The sequence below is a fragment of the Calonectris borealis genome, chromosome 2 (assembly GCF_964195595.1).
Source record: "Calonectris borealis chromosome 2, bCalBor7.hap1.2, whole genome shotgun sequence".
Taxonomy (NCBI): Eukaryota; Metazoa; Chordata; class Aves; order Procellariiformes; family Procellariidae; genus Calonectris; species Calonectris borealis.
In genome coordinates this window covers 39,663,054-39,681,079 of record NC_134313.1, presented here as the reverse complement: position 1 = coordinate 39,681,079, position 18,026 = coordinate 39,663,054, and the positions used below count along the sequence as shown (strand labels likewise).

General features: G+C 59.3%; 1 protein-coding gene and 15 non-coding genes across 16 annotated transcripts in view; 1 reads left to right on the top strand and 15 right to left on the bottom strand.

Annotated features, from left to right (window-relative positions):
- The window catches only part of DNAJC5B (DnaJ heat shock protein family (Hsp40) member C5 beta), a 64,481-nt gene that overhangs the window by 5,341 nt on the left and 41,114 nt on the right, over window positions 1-18,026 (top strand). The gene's annotated exons all lie outside the window — the stretch shown is intronic.
- TRNAY-GUA (transfer RNA tyrosine (anticodon GUA)) lies at window positions 1,591-1,679 on the bottom strand. The gene is given in 2 exon segments: window positions 1,591-1,626; window positions 1,643-1,679. It is a non-coding gene; the product is annotated as a tRNA-Tyr (tRNA).
- Window positions 3,058-3,130, bottom strand: TRNAA-AGC (transfer RNA alanine (anticodon AGC)). Its single transcript has one exon. It is a non-coding gene; the product is annotated as a tRNA-Ala (tRNA).
- Window positions 4,275-4,347, bottom strand: TRNAA-AGC (transfer RNA alanine (anticodon AGC)). Its single transcript has one exon. It is a non-coding gene; the product is annotated as a tRNA-Ala (tRNA).
- Window positions 7,192-7,280, bottom strand: TRNAY-GUA (transfer RNA tyrosine (anticodon GUA)). Its single transcript is given in 2 exon segments — window positions 7,192-7,227; window positions 7,244-7,280. It is a non-coding gene; the product is annotated as a tRNA-Tyr (tRNA).
- TRNAA-AGC (transfer RNA alanine (anticodon AGC)) lies at window positions 8,680-8,752 on the bottom strand. Its single transcript has one exon. It is a non-coding gene; the product is annotated as a tRNA-Ala (tRNA).
- TRNAY-GUA (transfer RNA tyrosine (anticodon GUA)) lies at window positions 9,422-9,510 on the bottom strand. The gene is given in 2 exon segments: window positions 9,422-9,457; window positions 9,474-9,510. It is a non-coding gene; the product is annotated as a tRNA-Tyr (tRNA).
- TRNAA-AGC (transfer RNA alanine (anticodon AGC)) lies at window positions 10,910-10,982 on the bottom strand. The gene has a single exon. It is a non-coding gene; the product is annotated as a tRNA-Ala (tRNA).
- On the bottom strand, window positions 11,312-11,400 carry TRNAY-GUA (transfer RNA tyrosine (anticodon GUA)). The gene is given in 2 exon segments: window positions 11,312-11,347; window positions 11,364-11,400. It is a non-coding gene; the product is annotated as a tRNA-Tyr (tRNA).
- TRNAA-AGC (transfer RNA alanine (anticodon AGC)) lies at window positions 12,128-12,200 on the bottom strand. Its single transcript has one exon. It is a non-coding gene; the product is annotated as a tRNA-Ala (tRNA).
- On the bottom strand, window positions 12,870-12,958 carry TRNAY-GUA (transfer RNA tyrosine (anticodon GUA)). The gene is given in 2 exon segments: window positions 12,870-12,905; window positions 12,922-12,958. It is a non-coding gene; the product is annotated as a tRNA-Tyr (tRNA).
- Window positions 14,358-14,430, bottom strand: TRNAA-AGC (transfer RNA alanine (anticodon AGC)). Its single transcript has one exon. It is a non-coding gene; the product is annotated as a tRNA-Ala (tRNA).
- On the bottom strand, window positions 15,100-15,188 carry TRNAY-GUA (transfer RNA tyrosine (anticodon GUA)). The gene is given in 2 exon segments: window positions 15,100-15,135; window positions 15,152-15,188. It is a non-coding gene; the product is annotated as a tRNA-Tyr (tRNA).
- Window positions 16,588-16,660, bottom strand: TRNAA-AGC (transfer RNA alanine (anticodon AGC)). Its single transcript has one exon. It is a non-coding gene; the product is annotated as a tRNA-Ala (tRNA).
- Window positions 16,990-17,078, bottom strand: TRNAY-GUA (transfer RNA tyrosine (anticodon GUA)). Its single transcript is given in 2 exon segments — window positions 16,990-17,025; window positions 17,042-17,078. It is a non-coding gene; the product is annotated as a tRNA-Tyr (tRNA).
- Window positions 17,806-17,878, bottom strand: TRNAA-AGC (transfer RNA alanine (anticodon AGC)). Its single transcript has one exon. It is a non-coding gene; the product is annotated as a tRNA-Ala (tRNA).

The following is an 18,026-nucleotide window of genomic DNA, read 5'->3' as shown; positions in this document are numbered from 1 at the left end:
CCGCAGGGTCTGGGCCAGAGCCAAAAGGGCACTCCTTCGAGCCGGAGTCAAACCAGCGACCTAAGGATGGCCGTGCAAGGGAGCCTACAGTCCTCCGCTCTACCAGCTGAGCTATCGAAGGAATCATGGGGCCCTGCCCCTTACCTCGCCCATCACACACTCATCCAACACTTCTCCACGCGCAGCGCAGCACGATGCCTCTACTCCAACACCCTGCTTCAAACAGCCTCACCTCCTCGCTCAACCCTTTAGCCCGTCAAATCATGCAAAGTCCCAAACAGAAAAACTCCACAAGCTCCTTGGACGCCGTTTTCTACAGCTGGACTCTCCTCAGAGCCAAAAAAAGCTTACTCATATCCCGCTGCACTTACCTTGATCCAGTTTCACTGTGCTGTCTTTTGCCCTCTGGTCAAGCACCAGACAAACGGACAGCATTTCCTCCACTCAGTCACCTCCTCCTAAGTGCTGGAAGGTCATGCGTAAGCCCTCTGACCTTCTCTTTCTCCAGGATGAACGTTCCCAGTGTCCTCAGCCCATCCTCACACAGAAATCCCTCCCTTCCCTGAGCTTCTCGGTGGCCCTGCGCTGAAGCTGCTCCCTTTCAGTGATGTCTTTCCTCTACAGGGGAGCTCAAGGCTGGACACAGTACTTGAGATGACTTTTGACGTCTGTCAAGCAAAGAGGGAGAAAATAAGGTCCCCTGCCAAACTACCCGTGCTGCTCTTGATACACCCCGGGGTGTTGTCCTACTCTTTGCCGTCCGGGTGCGCTGCGACCTCCCACGGTCCCCAGAGGACACAGGCCCCAGGCAAAGGGCCCTGTGTCCAGGCCAGGGGAATGAAAAGCCTTGGAGAATGCGGGCATCGATCCCGCTGCCTCTCACATGCTCAGCGAGCGCTCTATCACTTGAGCTAATTCCCCGGCCCACGGCCTCTGCCTGAGGTCCTCTCCCCTGCCAGGCACCCACCCCTGAGCCAGGCAGCCCAGCGCCCAAAGCCTGGGCCTCCCATCCGCCCCGCTCTCACGCCCACACCCACTCACCCACTCGCTTTCCTGCTGCAGGTGCCCCCCTGAACTTGACCAGAACTCAGGGTCAAGTCCCCTGGGAGCCTGAGCGCATCCCCACCACCATGTGCATTTGGCCGTCCCAGCTCAGAAACACCCTGGAGCGTGTGCAAATGGTGGCCTTGCACGAAAGTGCCACAAGAAGCCTCGGCAGGGGCCTGGCCCTCCTCTGCACAGGAGATATTTCGAAGCTGAGCCTCTGGCCCTTGGTACCTTTCTGAGAGCCACTGGATCTGGGTGGCAGCTCTGCCTGTGCCTGCCCACCTTCCCCACCGATGCTGAGCCTGGCCATGACCTTTGGCCCCAAGTAGCCTGCCTGAACTCCCACCGGCTTGGGCAGGACCATGGAGCTGCCCGTCCACCGCACGACTGCAACTGAAGCTTGTGCAGCCCTCCCGCTTGATCCCGAGCAGCCCTTCTGGCCTCAGCCGCCCCTTTCTGACCTCACAAGTGCCTCCTCAGTGTGAGCTTTCCTGCTGAAGAGACAAAGGTGCCGCAGGGTCTGGGCCAGAGCCAAAAGGGCACTCCTTCGAGCCGGAGTCGAACCAGCGACCTAAGGATGGCCGTGCAAGGGAGCCTACAGTCCTCCGCTCTACCAGCTGAGCTATCGAAGGAATCATGGGATGCTGACACCCTCACGCCTGCGTCACGCACTCATCCAACCCGTCAGCTCTCACGCCACTCCCGCGTACCCGCATGACTCTCTTCAGCAGGAAGAAGGAACCACTTGCCTTAGACCCGCATTCTCCACAACCTCGCAGGCCCACAACACCTGATCAGGGCAGACCCAGCCATGGTGGCTTGCTCTAAGAGAGACTCAAGAAGCAGGAGGCACCATTGTCCTAGCGAGCCAGGGACAACGGCACGCCACGAAGTCACTGCGTAGCTCACAGTCACGATCACGTCCAGCGAGGGACAGGCAGGTCCAGACTGACAAGCCAGGGATGAGGTCAAGACAGAACATCCGTCTGCACGTCAGCGTCTGCATCAGGGGTCTCTGTGGCTGGACGGAGCCGTTGGCATAGCCGTCGCCATGGCTGAGCTAGGGACCCAGACGGCAACTGTAGAGCTCGGAAAGAGTGTGAAGGCCCAGAACTGAACGTAAATACAGCCCCTGGACCTACAGGTGGAGGTGGAGGCCTCGTGTGAGGCTGCTTAGGGCCATTCAGACCCATTAGGGCACTCAGGGCCCGGACAAGACGTAAGGGTAGCCATGCAAGGCAGCCTGCAGTCCTCCGCTCCACCAGCAGAGCTACTGATGGACCGGCAGGGCCCTCTCCCAGCCCTGCCTCCGTGACAGAGTTGTCAAAGCAATCGGCTTGGATGAGGCCTCAATACATGTCTGTTCCTGCACCCTCCTATCTCCTCTTCCTGCCCCAGCTCAGGGATCACACCAGCTTGCTCCAGCCTTCAGCCAGTCAGCTCAGGCCAACCTCCCAGCATGGGGACTGCACAGGCCCCTGTGCACCCTTCTTCTCTTGCCTGGCTGTCCCGAGGGGAAAAAAAACGGAACCTGTCTTGCTTCAGGTGTGCCCTGTTGTTACTCATTCCTCCGCCAATCACACCAGTAAAAAGCCTCACTGTTGAATTCAGAACCTCCTGATAAGCATTTGAAAGACGCTGCTTCACTCCCCCAAAGCCCTCTCTCCTTCAGCATCTGGACCACCCCACATTCATCGGCCTCTCTTCACAGGGCACAGGCGCCTCCTCCCAGCCACCCTGGTGGCCCTGTTCTGAGGTCGCTGCACCCTCTCTTCTGTCTCTGTCTACCCCTCTCTTCTACATAGAGGCCCAAAGTTGGGCGCAGCATTCTAGCTGCCATCAATCAGATGCCGAGCAAAGGGGCAGAATCCCTTGCCTTGATCCAGGGCCCGTGGCACTCCACATATAGCCCTGGATGCTGTCGTCTTCTGTGCAGCCTGGGCACACCACGAGCTTCCCACGGGCCCCAGGCAAAGGGCCCTGTGTCCAGGCAAGGGGAATGAAAAGCCTTGGAGAATGCGGGCATCGATCCCGCTGCCTCTCGCATGCTAAGCGAGCGCTCTACCACTTGAGCTAATTCCCCGGCCCACGGCCTCTGCCTGAGGTCCTCTCCCCTGCCAGGCACCCACCCCTGAGCCAGGCTGCCCAGCACCCAAAGCCTGGGCCTCCCATCGGCCCCGCTCTCACGCCCACACCCACTCACCCACTCGCTTTCCTGCTGGTGGTGACCCCTGACACCCCGGTGCTCGGGACTACCATGCCTTGCCCAGGGTTGGCCCAAAACTCCCTGCGCTGGTCATCTTCTCCACCTCAGGCAAGAGTTCAAGGCTGGGCAGCCCCTGAAGGGGAGCCCCAGGGCAGGGCCAAAAGGCAGAGGTGCCGCAGGGTCTGGGCCAGAGCCAAAAGGGCACTCCTTCGAGCCGGAGTCGAACCAGCGACCTAAGGATGGCCGTGGAAGGGAGCCTACAGTCCTCCGCTCTACCAGCTAAGCTATCGAAGGAATCATGGGGCCCTGCCCCTTACCTCGCCCATCACACACTCATCCAACACTTCTCCACGCGCAGCGCAGGACGATGCCTCTACTCCAACAGCCTGCTTCAAACAGCCTCACCTCCTCGCTCAACCCTTTAGCCCGTCAAATCATGCAAAGTCCCAAACAGAAAAACTCCACAAGCTCCTTGGACGCTGTTTTCTACAGCTGGACTCTCCTCAGAGCCAAAAAAAGCTTACCCATATCCCGCTGCACTTACCTTGATCCAGTTTCACTGTGCTGTCTTTTGCCCTCTGGTCAAGCCCCAGACAAACGGACAGCATTTCCTCCACTCAGTCACCTCCTCCTAAGTGCTGGAAGGTCATGCGTAAGCCCTCTGAACTTCTTTTTCTCCAGGCTGAACGTTCCCAGTGTCCTCAGCCCATCCTCACACAGAAATCCCTCCATTCCCTGAGCTTCTCGGTGGCCCTGCGCTGAAGCTGCTCCCTTTCAGTGATGTCTTTCCTCTACAGGGGAGCTCAAGGCTGGACACAGTACTTGAGATGACTTTTGACGTCTGTCAAGCAAAGAGGGAGAAAATAAGTTCCCCTGCCAAACTGCCCGTGCTGCTCTTGTTACACCCCGGGGTGTTGTCCTACTCTTTGCCGTCCGGGTGCGCTGCGACCTCCCATGGTCCCCAGAGGACACGGGCCCCAGGCAAAGGGCCCTGTGTCCAGGCAAGGGGAAAGAAAAGCCTTGGAGAATGCGGGCATCGATCCCGCTGCCTCTCACATGCTAAGCGAGCGCTCTACCACTTGAGCTAATTCCCCGGCCCACGGCCTCTGCCTGAGGTCCTCTCCCCTGCCAGGCACCCACCCCTGCGCCAGGCTGCCCAGCACCCAAAGCCTGGGCCTCCCATCCGCCCCGCTCTCACGCCCACACCCACTCACCCACTCGCTTTCCTGCTGCAGGTGCCCCCCTGAACTTGACCAGAACTCAGGGTCAAGTCCCCTGGGAGCCTGAGCGCATCCCCGCCACCATGTGCATTTGGCCGTCCCAGCTCAGAAACACCCTGGAGCGTGTGCAAACGGTGGCCTTGCACGAAAGTGCCACAAGAAGCCTCGGCAGGGGCCTGGCCCTCCTCTGCACAGGAGATATTTCGAAGCTGAGCCTCTGGCCCTTGGTACCTTTCTGAGAACCACTGGATCTGGGTGGCAGCTCTGCCTGTGCCTGCCCACCTTCCCCACCGATGCTGAGCCTGGCCATGACCTTTGGCCCCAAGTAGCCTGCCTGAACTCCCACCGGCTTGAGCAGGACCATGGACTTCCGGCGGGCGGACTTTGGCCTGCTCAGGACACTGGTCGAGAGGGTCCCTTGGGAGACAGTCCTGAAGGGCAAAGGGGTCCAGGAAGGCTGGACGTTCTTCAAGAAGGAAGTCTTAAAGGCGCAGGAGCGGGCTGTCCCCATGTGTCGAAAGAAGAACGGGCGGGGAAGGCGACCGGCCTGGCTGAACGGGGAGCTCTGGCTGGGACTCAGGGAAAAAAGGAGAGTTTATCACTTGTGGAGGAAGGGTCAGGCAACTCAGGAAGAGTACAGGGATCGCGTTAGGTCGTGCAGAGAGGAAATTAGAAAGGCAAAAGCCCGGCTAGAACTCAACCTGGCCACTGTCGTGAGAGACAACAAAAAATGCTTTTATAAGTATGTTAATGACAAAAGGAGAGCCAAGGAGAATCTCCATCCTCTATTGGATGCGGGGGGGAACGTTGCCACCAAGGACGAGGAAAAGGCTGAGGTACTCAACGCCTTCTTTGCCTCAGTCTTTAGTAGTCAGAGTGGTTATCCTCAGGGTACTCAGCCCCCTGAGCTGGAAGACAGGGACGACGAGCAGGATAAACCCCCCATAATTCAAGAGGATGAAGTTCATGACCTGCTATGCCACCTGGACGTTCACAAGTCTATGGGGCCGGATGGGATCCACCCGAGGGTACTGAGGGAGCTGGCGGAGGAGCTTGCCGAGCCGCTCTCCATCATTTACCAGCAGTCCTGGTTAACTGGGGAGGTCCCGGACAACTGGAGGCTCGCCAATGTGACTCCCATCTACAAGAAGGGCCAGAGGGAGGATCCGGGGAACTACAGACCGGTCAGCCTGACCTCGGTGCCGGGGAAGATCATGGAGCGATTGGTTTTGAGGGCGCTCACGAGCCATGTCCGGGACAACCAGGGGATCAGGCCCAGCCAGCACGGGTTCATGGAAGGCAGGTCCTGCTTGACCAACCTGATCTCCTTCTATGACCAGGTGACCCGCCTAGTGGATGAGGGAAAGGCAGTGGATGTGGTCTACCTGGACTTCAGTAAGGCCTTTGACACTGTCTCCCACAGCATTCTCCTAGAGAAGCTGGCGGCTCACGGCCTAGACAGGTGCACTCTTCGCTGGGTAAAAAACTGGCTGGACGGCCGAGCCCAGAGAGTTGTGGTGAACGGAGTTAAATCCAGTTGGCGGCCGGTCACGAGTGGTGTTCCCCAGGGCTCAGTACTGGGGCCGGTCCTGTTCAATATCTTCATCAATGATCTGGACGAGGGGATCGAGTGCTCCCTCAGTAAGTTTGCAGACGACACCAAGTTGGGCGGGAGTGTTGATCTGCTCGAGGGTAGGAAGGCTCTGCAGAGGGACCTGGACAGGCTGGATCGATGGGCCGAGGCCAACTGTATGAGATTCAACAAGGCCAAGTGCCGGGTCCTGCACTTCGGCCACAACAACCCCAGGCAACGCTACAGGCTTGGGGAAGAGTGGCTGGAAAGCTGCCCAGAGGAAAAGGACCTGGGGGTACTGGTTGACAGCCGGCTGAACATGAGCCGGCAGTGTGCTCAGGTGGCCAAGAAGGCCAACGGCATCCTGGCCTGTATCAGAAATAGTGTGGCCAGCAGGAGCAGGGAGGTGATCGTGCCCCTGTACTCGGCACTGGTGAGGCCGCACCTCGAATACTGTGTTCAGTTTTGGGCCCCTCACTACAAGAAGGACATGGAGGTGCTGGAGCGTGTCCAGAGGAGGGCAACGAAGCTGGTGAAGAGCCTGGAGAACAAGTCTTATGAGGAGCGGCTGAGGGAACTGGGGTTGTTTAGCCTGGAGAAGAGGAGGCTGAGGGGAGACCTCATCGCACTCTACAACTACCTGAAAGGAGGTTGTAGCGAGGTGGGTGTTGGTCTCTTCTCCCAAGTAACTAGCGATAGGACAAGAGGAAATGGCCTCAAGTTGCGCCAAGGGAGGTTTAGATTGAACATTAGGAAAAATTTCTTTACTGAAAGAGTGGTCAGGCCTTGGAACAGGCTGCCCAGGGAAGTGGTGGAGTCACCATCCCTGGAGGTATTTAAAAGACGTGTAGATGAGGCCCTTAGGGACATGGTGTAGTGGGCATGGTGGTGTTGGGTTGACGGTTGGACACGATGATCTTAGAGGTCTTTTCCAACCTGTATGATTCTATGATTCTATGATTCTATGGAGCTGCCCGTCCACCGCACGACTGCAACTGAAGCTTGTGCAGCCCTCCCGCTTGATCCCGAGCAGCCCTTCTGGCCTCAGCCGCCCCATTCTGACCTCACAAGTGCCTCCTCAGTGTGAGCTTTCCTGCTGAAGAGACAAAGGTGCCGCAGGGTCTGGGCCAGAGCCAAAAGGGCACTCCTTCGAGCCGGAGTCGAACCAGCGACCTAAGGATGGCCGTGCAAGGGAGCCTACAGTCCTCCGCTCTACCAGCTGAGCTATCGAAGGAATCATGGGATGCTGACACCTCACGCCTGTGTCACGCACTCATCCAACCCGTCAGCTCTCACGCCACTCCCGCGTACCCGCATGACTCTCTTCAGCAGGAAGAAGGAACCACTTGCCTTAGACCCGCATTCTCCACAACCTCGCAGGCCCACAACACCTGATCAGGGCAGACCCAGCCATGGTGGCTTGCTCTAAGAGAGACTCTAGAAGCAGGAGGCACCATTGTCCTAGCGAGCCAGGGACAACGGCACGCCACGAAGTCACTGCGTAGCTCACAGTGACGATCACGTCCAGCGAGGGACAGGCAGGTCCAGACTGACAAGCCAGGGATGAGGTCAAGACAGAACATCCGTCTGCACGTCAGCGTCTGCATCAGGGGTCTCTGTGGCTGGACGGAGCCGTTGGCGTAGCCGTCGCCGTGGCTGAGCTAGGGACCCAGACGGCTACTGTAGAGCTCGGAAAGAGAGTGAAGGCCCAGAACTGAACGTAAATACAGCCCCTGGACCTACAGGTGGAGGTGGAGACCTCGTGTGAGGCTGCTCAGGGCCATTCAGACCCATTAGGGCACTCAGGGCCCGGACAAGACGTAAGGGTAGCCATGCAAGGCAGCCTGCAGTCCTCCGCTCCACCAGCAGAGCTACTGATAGACCGGCAGGGCACTCTCCCAGCCCTGCCTCCATGACAGAGTTGTCAAAGCAATCGGCTTGGATGAGGCCTCAATACATGTCTGTTCCTGCACCCTCCTATCTCCTGTTCCTGCCCCAGCTCAGGGATCACACCAGCTTGCTCCAGACTTCAGCCAGTCAGCTCAGGCCAACCTCCAAGCGTGGGGACTGCACAGGCCCCTGTGCACCCTTCTTCTCTTGCTTGGCTGTCCCGAGGGGAAAAAAAACGGAACCTGTCTTGCTTCAGGTGTGCCCTGTTGTTACTCATTCCTCCGCCAATCACACCAGTAAAAAGCCTCACTGTTGAATTCAGAACCTCCTAATTTCATATAAGCATTTGAAAGACGCTGCTTTGCTCCCCCAAAGCCCTCTCTCCTTCAGCATCTGGACCACCCCACATTCATCGGCCTCTCCTCACAGGGCACGGGCGCCTCCTCCCAGCCACCCTGGTGGCCCTGTGCTGAGGTCGCTGCACCCTCTCTTCTGTCTCTGTCTACCCCTCTCTTCTACATAGAGGCCCAAAGTTGGGCGCAGCATTCTAGCTGCCATCAATCAGATGCCGAGCAAAGGGGCAGAATCCCTTGCCTTGATCCAGGGCCAATGGCACTCCACATATAGCCCTGACGCTGTCGTCTTCTGTGCAGCCTGGGCACACCACGAGCTTCCCACGGCCCCCAGAGGACACGGGCCCCAGGCAAAGGGCCCTGTGTCCAGGCAAGGGGAATGAAAAGCCTTGGAGAATGCGGGCATCGATCCCGCTGCCTCTCGCATGCTAAGCGAGCGCTCTACCACTTGAGCTAATTCCCCGGCCCTCGGCCTCTGCCTGAGGTCCTCTCCCCTGCCAGGCACCCACCCCTGAGCCAGGCTGCCCAGCACCCAAAGCCTGGGCCTCCCATCCGCCCCGCTCTCACGCCCACACCCACTCACCCACTCGCTTTCCTGCTGCAGGTGCCCCCCTGAACTTGACCAGAACTCAGGGTCAAGTCCCCTGGGAGCCTGAGCGCATCCCCACCACCATGTGCATTTGGCCGTCCCAGCTCAGAAACACCCTGGAGCGTGTGCAAACGGTGGCTTTGCACGAAAATGCCACAAGAAGCCTCGGCAGGGGCCTGGCCCTCCTCTGCACAGGAGATATTTCGAAGCTGAGCCTCTGGCCCTTGGTACCTTTCTGAGAACCACTGGATCTGGGTGGCAGCTCTGCCTGTGCCTGCCCACCTTCCCCACCGATGCTGAGCCTGGCCATGACCTTTGGCCCCAAGTAGCCTGCCTGAACTCCCACCGGCTTGTGCAGGACCATGGAGCTGCCCGTCCACCGCACGACTGCGACTGAAGCTTGTGCAGCCCTCCCGCTTGATCCCGAGCAGCCCTTCTGGCCTCAGCCGCCCCATTCTGACCTCACAAGTGCCTCCTCAGTGTGAGCTTTCCTGCTGAAGAGACAAAGGTGCCGCAGGGTCTGGGCCAGAGCCAAAAGGGCACTCCTTCGAGCCGGAGTCGAACCAGCGACCTAAGGATGGCCGTGCAAGGGAGCCTACAGTCCTCCGCTCTACCAGCTGAGCTATCGAAGGAATCATGGGACGCTGACACCTCACGCCTGCGTCACGCACTCATCCAACCCGTCAGCTCTCACGCCACTCCCGCGTACCCGCATGACTCTCTTCAGCAGGAAGAAGGAACCACTTGCCTTAGACCCGCATTCTCCACAACCTCGCAGGCCCACAACACCTGATCAGGGCAGACCCAGCCATGGTGGCTTGCTCTAAGAGAGACTCAAGAAGCAGGAGGCACCATTGTCCTAGCGAGCCAGGGACAACGGCACGCCACGAAGTCACTGCGTAGCTCACAGTCACGATCACGTCCAGCGAGGGACAGGCAGGTCCAGACTGACAAGCCAGGGATGAGGTCAAGACAGAACATCCGTCTGCACGTCAGCGTCTGCATCAGGGGTCTCTGTGGCTGGACAGAGCCGTTGGCATAGCCGTCGCCATGGCTGAGCTAGGGACCCAGACGGCGACTGTAGCGCTCGGAAAGAGTGTGAAGGCCCAGAACTGCACGTAAATACAGCCCCTGGACCTACAGGTGGAGGTGGAGGCCTCGTGTGAGGCTGCTCAGGGCCATTCAGACCCATTAGGGCACTCAGGGCCCGGACAAGACGTAAGGGTAGCCATGCTAGGCAGCCTGCAGTCCTCCGCTCCACCAGCAGAGCTACTGATGGACCGGCAGGGCCCTCTCCCAGCCCTGCCTCCATGACAGAGTTGTCAAAGCAATCGGCTTGGATGAGGCCTCAATACATGTCTGTTCCTGCACCCTCCTATCTCCTCTTCCTGCCCCAGCTCAGGGATCACACCAGCTTGCTCCAGCCTTCAGCCAGTCAGCTCAGGCCAACCTCCCAGCATGGGGACTGCACAGGCCCCTGTGCACCCTTCTTCTCTTGCTTGGCTGTCCCGAGGGGAAAAAAAACGGAACCTGTCTTGCTTCAGGTGTGCCCTGTTGTTACTCATTCCTCCGCCAATCACACCAGTAAAAAGCCTCACTGTTGAATTCAGAACCTCCTAATTTCCAATAAGCATTTGAAAGACGCTGCTTTGCTCCCCCAAAGCCCTCTCTCCTTCAGCATCTGGACCACCCCACATTCAACGGCCGCTCCTCACAGGGCACATGCGCCTCCTCCCAGCCACCCTGGTGGCCCTGTTCTGAGGTCGCTGCACCCTCTCTTCTGTCTCTGTCTACCCCTCTCTTCTACATAGAGGCCCAAAGTTGGGCGCAGCATTCTAGCTGCCATCAATCAGATGCCGAGCAAAGGGGCAGAATCCCTTGCCTTGATCCAGGGCCCGTGGCACTCCACATATAGCCCTGATGCTGTCGTCTTCTGTGCAGCCTGGGCACACCACGAGCTTCCCACGGCCCCCAGAGGACACGGGCCCCAGGCAAAGGGCCCTGTGTCCAGGCAAGGGGAATGAAAAGCGTTGGAGAATGCGGGCATCGATCCCGCTGCCTCTCGCATGCTAAGCGAGCGCTCTACCACTTGAGCTAATTCCCCGGCCCACGGCCTCTGCCTGAGGTCCTCTCCCCTGCCAGGCACCCACCCCTGAGCCAGGCTGCCCAGCACCCAAAGCCTGGGCCTCCCATCGGCCCCGCTCTCACGCCCACACCCACTCACCCACTCGCTTTCCTGCTGGTGGTGACTCCTGACAACCCCGATGCTCGGGACCACCATGCCCTGCCCAGGGTTCACCCAAAACTCCCTGCGCTGGTCATCTTCTCCACCTCAGGCAAGAGTTCAAGGCTGGGCAGCCCCTGAAGGGGAGCCCCAGGGCAGGGCCAAAAGGCAGAGGTGCCGCAGGGTCTGGGCCAGAGCCAAAAGGGCACTCCTTCGAGCCGGAGTTGAACCAGCGACCTAAGGATGGCCGTGCAAGGGAGCCTACAGTCCTCCGCTCTACCAGCTGAGCTATCGAAGGAATCATGGGGCCCTGCCCCTTACCTCGCCCATCACACACTCATCCAACACTTCTCCACGCGCAGCGCAGCACGATGCCTCTACTCCAACACCCTGCTTCAAACAGCCTCACCTCCTCGCTCAACCCTTTAGCCCGTCAAATCACGCAAAGTCCCAAACAGAAAAACTCCACAAGCTCCTCGGACGCCGTTTTCTACAGCTGGACTCTCCTCAGAGCCAAAAAAAGCTTACCCATATCCCGCTGCACTTACCGTGATCCAGTTTCACTGTGCTGTCTTTTGCCCTCTGGTCAAGCCCCAGACAAACGGACAGCATTTCCTCCACTCAGTCACCTCCTCCTAAGTGCTGGAAGGTCATGCGTAAGCCCTCTGAACTTCTCTTTCTCCAGGATGAACGTTCCCAGTGTCCTCAGCCCATCTTCACACAGAAATCCCTCCATTCCCTGAGCTTCTCGGTGGCCCTGCACTGAAGCTGCTCCCTTTCACTGATGTCTTTCCTCTACAGGGGAGCTCAAGGCTGGACACAGTACTTGAGATGACTTTTGACGTCTGTCAAGCAAAGAGGGAGAAAATAAGGTCCCCTGCCAAACTGCCCGTGCTGCTCTTGATACACCCTGGGGTGTTGTCCTACTCTTTGCCGTCCGGGTGCGCTGCGACCTCCCACGGCCCCCAGAGGACACGGGCCCCAGGCAAAGGGCCCTGTGTCCAGGCCAGGGGAATGAAAAGCGTTGGAGAATGCGGGCATCGATCCCGCTGCCTCTCGCATGCTAAGCGAGCGCTCTACCACTTGAGCTAATTCCCCGGCCCTCGGCCTCTGCCTGAGGTCCTCTCCCCTGCCAGGCACCCACCCCTGAGCCAGGCAGCCCAGCGCCCAAAGCCTGGGCCTCCCATCGGCCCCGCTCTCACGCCCACACCCACTCACCCACTCGCTTTCCTGCTGCGGGTGCCCCCCTGAACTTGACCAGAACTCAGGGTCAAGTCCCCTGGGAGCCTGAGCGCATCCCCACCACCATGTGCATTTGGCCGTCCCAGCTCAGAAACACCCTGGAGCGTGTGCAAACGGTGGCCTTGCACGAAAGTGCCACAAGAAGCCTCGGCAGGGGCCTGGCCCTCCTCTGCACAGGAGATATTTCGAAGCTGAGCCTCTGGCCCTTGGTACCTTTCTGAGAGCCACTGGATCTGGGTGGCAGCTCTGCCTGTGCCTGCCCACCCTCCCCACCGATGCTGAGCCTGGCCATGACCTTTGGCCCCAAGTAGCCTGCCTGAACTCCCACCGGTTTGAGCAGGACCATGGAGCTGCCCGTCCACCGCACGACTGCAACTGAAGCTTGTGCAGCCCTCCCGCTTGATCCCGAGCAGCCCTTCTGGCCTCAGCCGCCCCATTCTGACCTCACAAGTGCCTCCTCAGTGTGAGCTTTCCTGCTGAAGAGACAAAGGTGCCGCAGGGTCTGGGCCAGAGCCAAAAGGGCACTCCTTCGAGCCGGAGTCGAACCAGCGACCTAAGGATGGCCGTGCAAGGGAGCCTACAGTCCTCCGCTCTACCAGCTGAGCTATCGAAGGAATCATGGGATGCTGACACCTCACGCCTGTGTCACGCACTCATCCAACCCGTCAGCTCTCACGCCACTCCCGCGTACCCGCATGACTCTCTTCAGCAGGAAGAAGGAACCACTTGCCTTAGACCCGCATTCTCCACAACCTCGCAGGCCCACAACACCTGATCAGGGCAGACCCAGCCATGGTGGCTTGCTCTAAGAGAGACTCTAGAAGCAGGAGGCACCATTGTCCTAGCGAGCCAGGGACAACGGCACGCCACGAAGTCACTGCGTAGCTCACAGTGACGATCACGTCCAGCGAGGGACAGGCAGGTCCAGACTGACAAGCCAGGGATGAGGTCAAGACAGAACATCCGTCTGCACGTCAGCGTCTGCATCAGGGGTCTCTGTGGCTGGACGGAGCCGTTGGCGTAGCCGTCGCCGTGGCTGAGCTAGGGACCCAGACGGCTACTGTAGAGCTCGGAAAGAGAGTGAAGGCCCAGAACTGAACGTAAATACAGCCCCTGGACCTACAGGTGGAGGTGGAGACCTCGTGTGAGGCTGCTCAGGGCCATTCAGACCCATTAGGGCACTCAGGGCCCGGACAAGACGTAAGGGTAGCCATGCAAGGCAGCCTGCAGTCCTCCGCTCCACCAGCAGAGCTACTGATAGACCGGCAGGGCACTCTCCCAGCCCTGCCTCCATGACAGAGTTGTCAAAGCAATCGGCTTGGATGAGGCCTCAATACATGTCTGTTCCTGCACCCTCCTATCTCCTGTTCCTGCCCCAGCTCAGGGATCACACCAGCTTGCTCCAGACTTCAGCCAGTCAGCTCAGGCCAACCTCCAAGCGTGGGGACTGCACAGGCCCCTGTGCACCCTTCTTCTCTTGCTTGGCTGTCCCGAGGGGAAAAAAAACGGAACCTGTCTTGCTTCAGGTGTGCCCTGTTGTTACTCATTCCTCCGCCAATCACACCAGTAAAAAGCCTCACTGTTGAATTCAGAACCTCCTAATTTCCAATAAGCATTTGAAAGACGCTGCTTTGCTCCCCCAAAGCCCTCTCTCCTTCAGCATCTGGACCACCCCACATTCATCGGCCTCTCCTCACAGGGCACGGGCGCCTCCTCCCAGCCACCCTGGTGGCCCTGTGCTGAGGTCGCTGCACCCTCTCTTCTGTCTCTGTCTACCCCTCTCTTCTACATAGAGGCCCAAAGTTGGGCGCAGCATTCTAGCTGCCATCAATCAGATGCCGAGCAAAGGGGCAGAATCCCTTGCCTTGATCCAGGGCCAATGGCACTCCACATATAGCCCTGACGCTGTCGTCTTCTGTGCAGCCTGGGCACACCACGAGCTTCCCACGGCCCCCAGAGGACACGGGCCCCAGGCAAAGGGCCCTGTGTCCAGGCAAGGGGAATGAAAAGCCTTGGAGAATGCGGGCATCGATCCCGCTGCCTCTCGCATGCTAAGCGAGCGCTCTACCACTTGAGCTAATTCCCCGGCCCTCGGCCTCTGCCTGAGGTCCTCTCCCCTGCCAGGCACCCACCCCTGAGCCAGGCTGCCCAGCACCCAAAGCCTGGGCCTCCCATCCGCCCCGCTCTCACGCCCACACCCACTCACCCACTCGCTTTCCTGCTGCAGGTGCCCCCCTGAACTTGACCAGAACTCAGGGTCAAGTCCCCTGGGAGCCTGAGCGCATCCCCACCACCATGTGCATTTGGCCGTCCCAGCTCAGAAACACCCTGGAGCGTGTGCAAACGGTGGCTTTGCACGAAAATGCCACAAGAAGCCTCGGCAGGGGCCTGGCCCTCCTCTGCACAGGAGATATTTCGAAGCTGAGCCTCTGGCCCTTGGTACCTTTCTGAGAACCACTGGATCTGGGTGGCAGCTCTGCCTGTGCCTGCCCACCTTCCCCACCGATGCTGAGCCTGGCCATGACCTTTGGCCCCAAGTAGCCTGCCTGAACTCCCACCGGCTTGTGCAGGACCATGGAGCTGCCCGTCCACCGCACGACTGCGACTGAAGCTTGTGCAGCCCTCCCGCTTGATCCCGAGCAGCCCTTCTGGCCTCAGCCGCCCCATTCTGACCTCACAAGTGCCTCCTCAGTGTGAGCTTTCCTGCTGAAGAGACAAAGGTGCCGCAGGGTCTGGGCCAGAGCCAAAAGGGCACTCCTTCGAGCCGGAGTCGAACCAGCGACCTAAGGATGGCCGTGCAAGGGAGCCTACAGTCCTCCGCTCTACCAGCTGAGCTATCGAAGGAATCATGGGACGCTGACACCTCACGCCTGCGTCACGCACTCATCCAACCCGTCAGCTCTCACGCCACTCCCGCGTACCCGCATGACTCTCTTCAGCAGGAAGAAGGAACCACTTGCCTTAGACCCGCATTCTCCACAACCTCGCAGGCCCACAACACCTGATCAGGGCAGACCCAGCCATGGTGGCTTGCTCTAAGAGAGACTCAAGAAGCAGGAGGCACCATTGTCCTAGCGAGCCAGGGACAACGGCACGCCACGAAGTCACTGCGTAGCTCACAGTCACGATCACGTCCAGCGAGGGACAGGCAGGTCCAGACTGACAAGCCAGGGATGAGGTCAAGACAGAACATCCGTCTGCACGTCAGCGTCTGCATCAGGGGTCTCTGTGGCTGGACAGAGCCGTTGGCATAGCCGTCGCCATGGCTGAGCTAGGGACCCAGACGGCGACTGTAGCGCTCGGAAAGAGTGTGAAGGCCCAGAACTGCACGTAAATACAGCCCCTGGACCTACAGGTGGAGGTGGAGGCCTCGTGTGAGGCTGCTCAGGGCCATTCAGACCCATTAGGGCACTCAGGGCCCGGACAAGACGTAAGGGTAGCCATGCTAGGCAGCCTGCAGTCCTCCGCTCCACCAGCAGAGCTACTGATGGACCGGCAGGGCCCTCTCCCAGCCCTGCCTCCATGACAGAGTTGTCAAAGCAATCGGCTTGGATGAGGCCTCAATACATGTCTGTTCCTGCACCCTCCTATCTCCTCTTCCTGCCCCAGCTCAGGGATCACACCAGCTTGCTCCAGCCTTCAGCCAGTCAGCTCAGGCCAACCTCCCAGCATGGGGACTGCACAGGCCCCTGTGCACCCTTCTTCTCTTGCTTGGCTGTCCCGAGGGGAAAAAAAACGGAACCTGTCTTGCTTCAGGTGTGCCCTGTTGTTACTCATTCCTCCGCCAATCACACCAGTAAAAAGCCTCACTGTTGAATTCAGAACCTCCTAATTTCCAATAAGCATTTGAAAGACGCTGCTTTGCTCCCCCAAAGCCCTCTCTCCTTCAGCATCTGGACCACCCCACATTCAACGGCCGCTCCTCACAGGGCACATGCGCCTCCTCCCAGCCACCCTGGTGGCCCTGTTCTGAGGTCGCTGCACCCTCTCTTCTGTCTCTGTCTACCCCTCTCTTCTACATAGAGGCCCAAAGTTGGGCGCAGCATTCTAGCTGCCATCAATCAGATGCCGAGCAAAGGGGCAGAATCCCTTGCCTTGATCCAGGGCCCGTGGCACTCCACATATAGCCCTGATGCTGTCGTCTTCTGTGCAGCCTGGGCACACCACGAGCTTCCCACGGCCCCCAGAGGACACGGGCCCCAGGCAAAGGGCCCTGTGTCCAGGCAAGGGGAATGAAAAGCGTTGGAGAATGCGGGCATCGATCCCGCTGCCTCTCGCATGCTAAGCGAGCGCTCTACCACTTGAGCTAATTCCCCGGCCCACGGCCTCTGCCTGAGGTCCTCTCCCCTGCCAGGCACCCACCCCTGAGCCAGGCTGCCCAGCACCCAAAGCCTGGGCCTCCCATCGGCCCCGCTCTCACGCCCACACCCACTCACCCACTCGCTTTCCTGCTGGTGGTGACTCCTGACAACCCCGATGCTCGGGACCACCATGCCCTGCCCAGGGTTCACCCAAAACTCCCTGCGCTGGTCATCTTCTCCACCTCAGGCAAGAGTTCAAGGCTGGGCAGCCCCTGAAGGGGAGCCCCAGGGCAGGGCCAAAAGGCAGAGGTGCCGCAGGGTCTGGGCCAGAGCCAAAAGGGCACTCCTTCGAGCCGGAGTTGAACCAGCGACCTAAGGATGGCCGTGCAAGGGAGCCTACAGTCCTCCGCTCTACCAGCTGAGCTATCGAAGGAATCATGGGGCCCTGCCCCTTACCTCGCCCATCACACACTCATCCAACACTTCTCCACGCGCAGCGCAGCACGATGCCTCTACTCCAACACCCTGCTTCAAACAGCCTCACCTCCTCGCTCAACCCTTTAGCCCGTCAAATCACGCAAAGTCCCAAACAGAAAAACTCCACAAGCTCCTCGGACGCCGTTTTCTACAGCTGGACTCTCCTCAGAGCCAAAAAAAGCTTACCCATATCCCGCTGCACTTACCGTGATCCAGTTTCACTGTGCTGTCTTTTGCCCTCTGGTCAAGCCCCAGACAAACGGACAGCATTTCCTCCACTCAGTCACCTCCTCCTAAGTGCTGGAAGGTCATGCGTAAGCCCTCTGAACTTCTCTTTCTCCAGGATGAACGTTCCCAGTGTCCTCAGCCCATCTTCACACAGAAATCCCTCCATTCCCTGAGCTTCTCGGTGGCCCTGCACTGAAGCTGCTCCCTTTCACTGATGTCTTTCCTCTACAGGGGAGCTCAAGGCTGGACACAGTACTTGAGATGACTTTTGACGTCTGTCAAGCAAAGAGGGAGAAAATAAGGTCCCCTGCCAAACTGCCCGTGCTGCTCTTGATACACCCTGGGGTGTTGTCCTACTCTTTGCCGTCCGGGTGCGCTGCGACCTCCCACGGCCCCCAGAGGACACGGGCCCCAGGCAAAGGGCCCTGTGTCCAGGCCAGGGGAATGAAAAGCGTTGGAGAATGCGGGCATCGATCCCGCTGCCTCTCGCATGCTAAGCGAGCGCTCTACCACTTGAGCTAATTCCCCGGCCCTCGGCCTCTGCCTGAGGTCCTCTCCCCTGCCAGGCACCCACCCCTGAGCCAGGCTGCCCAGCACCCAAAGCCCGGGCCTCCCATCGGCCCCGCTCTCACGCCCACACCCACTCACCCACTCGCTTTCCTGCTGCGGGTGCCCC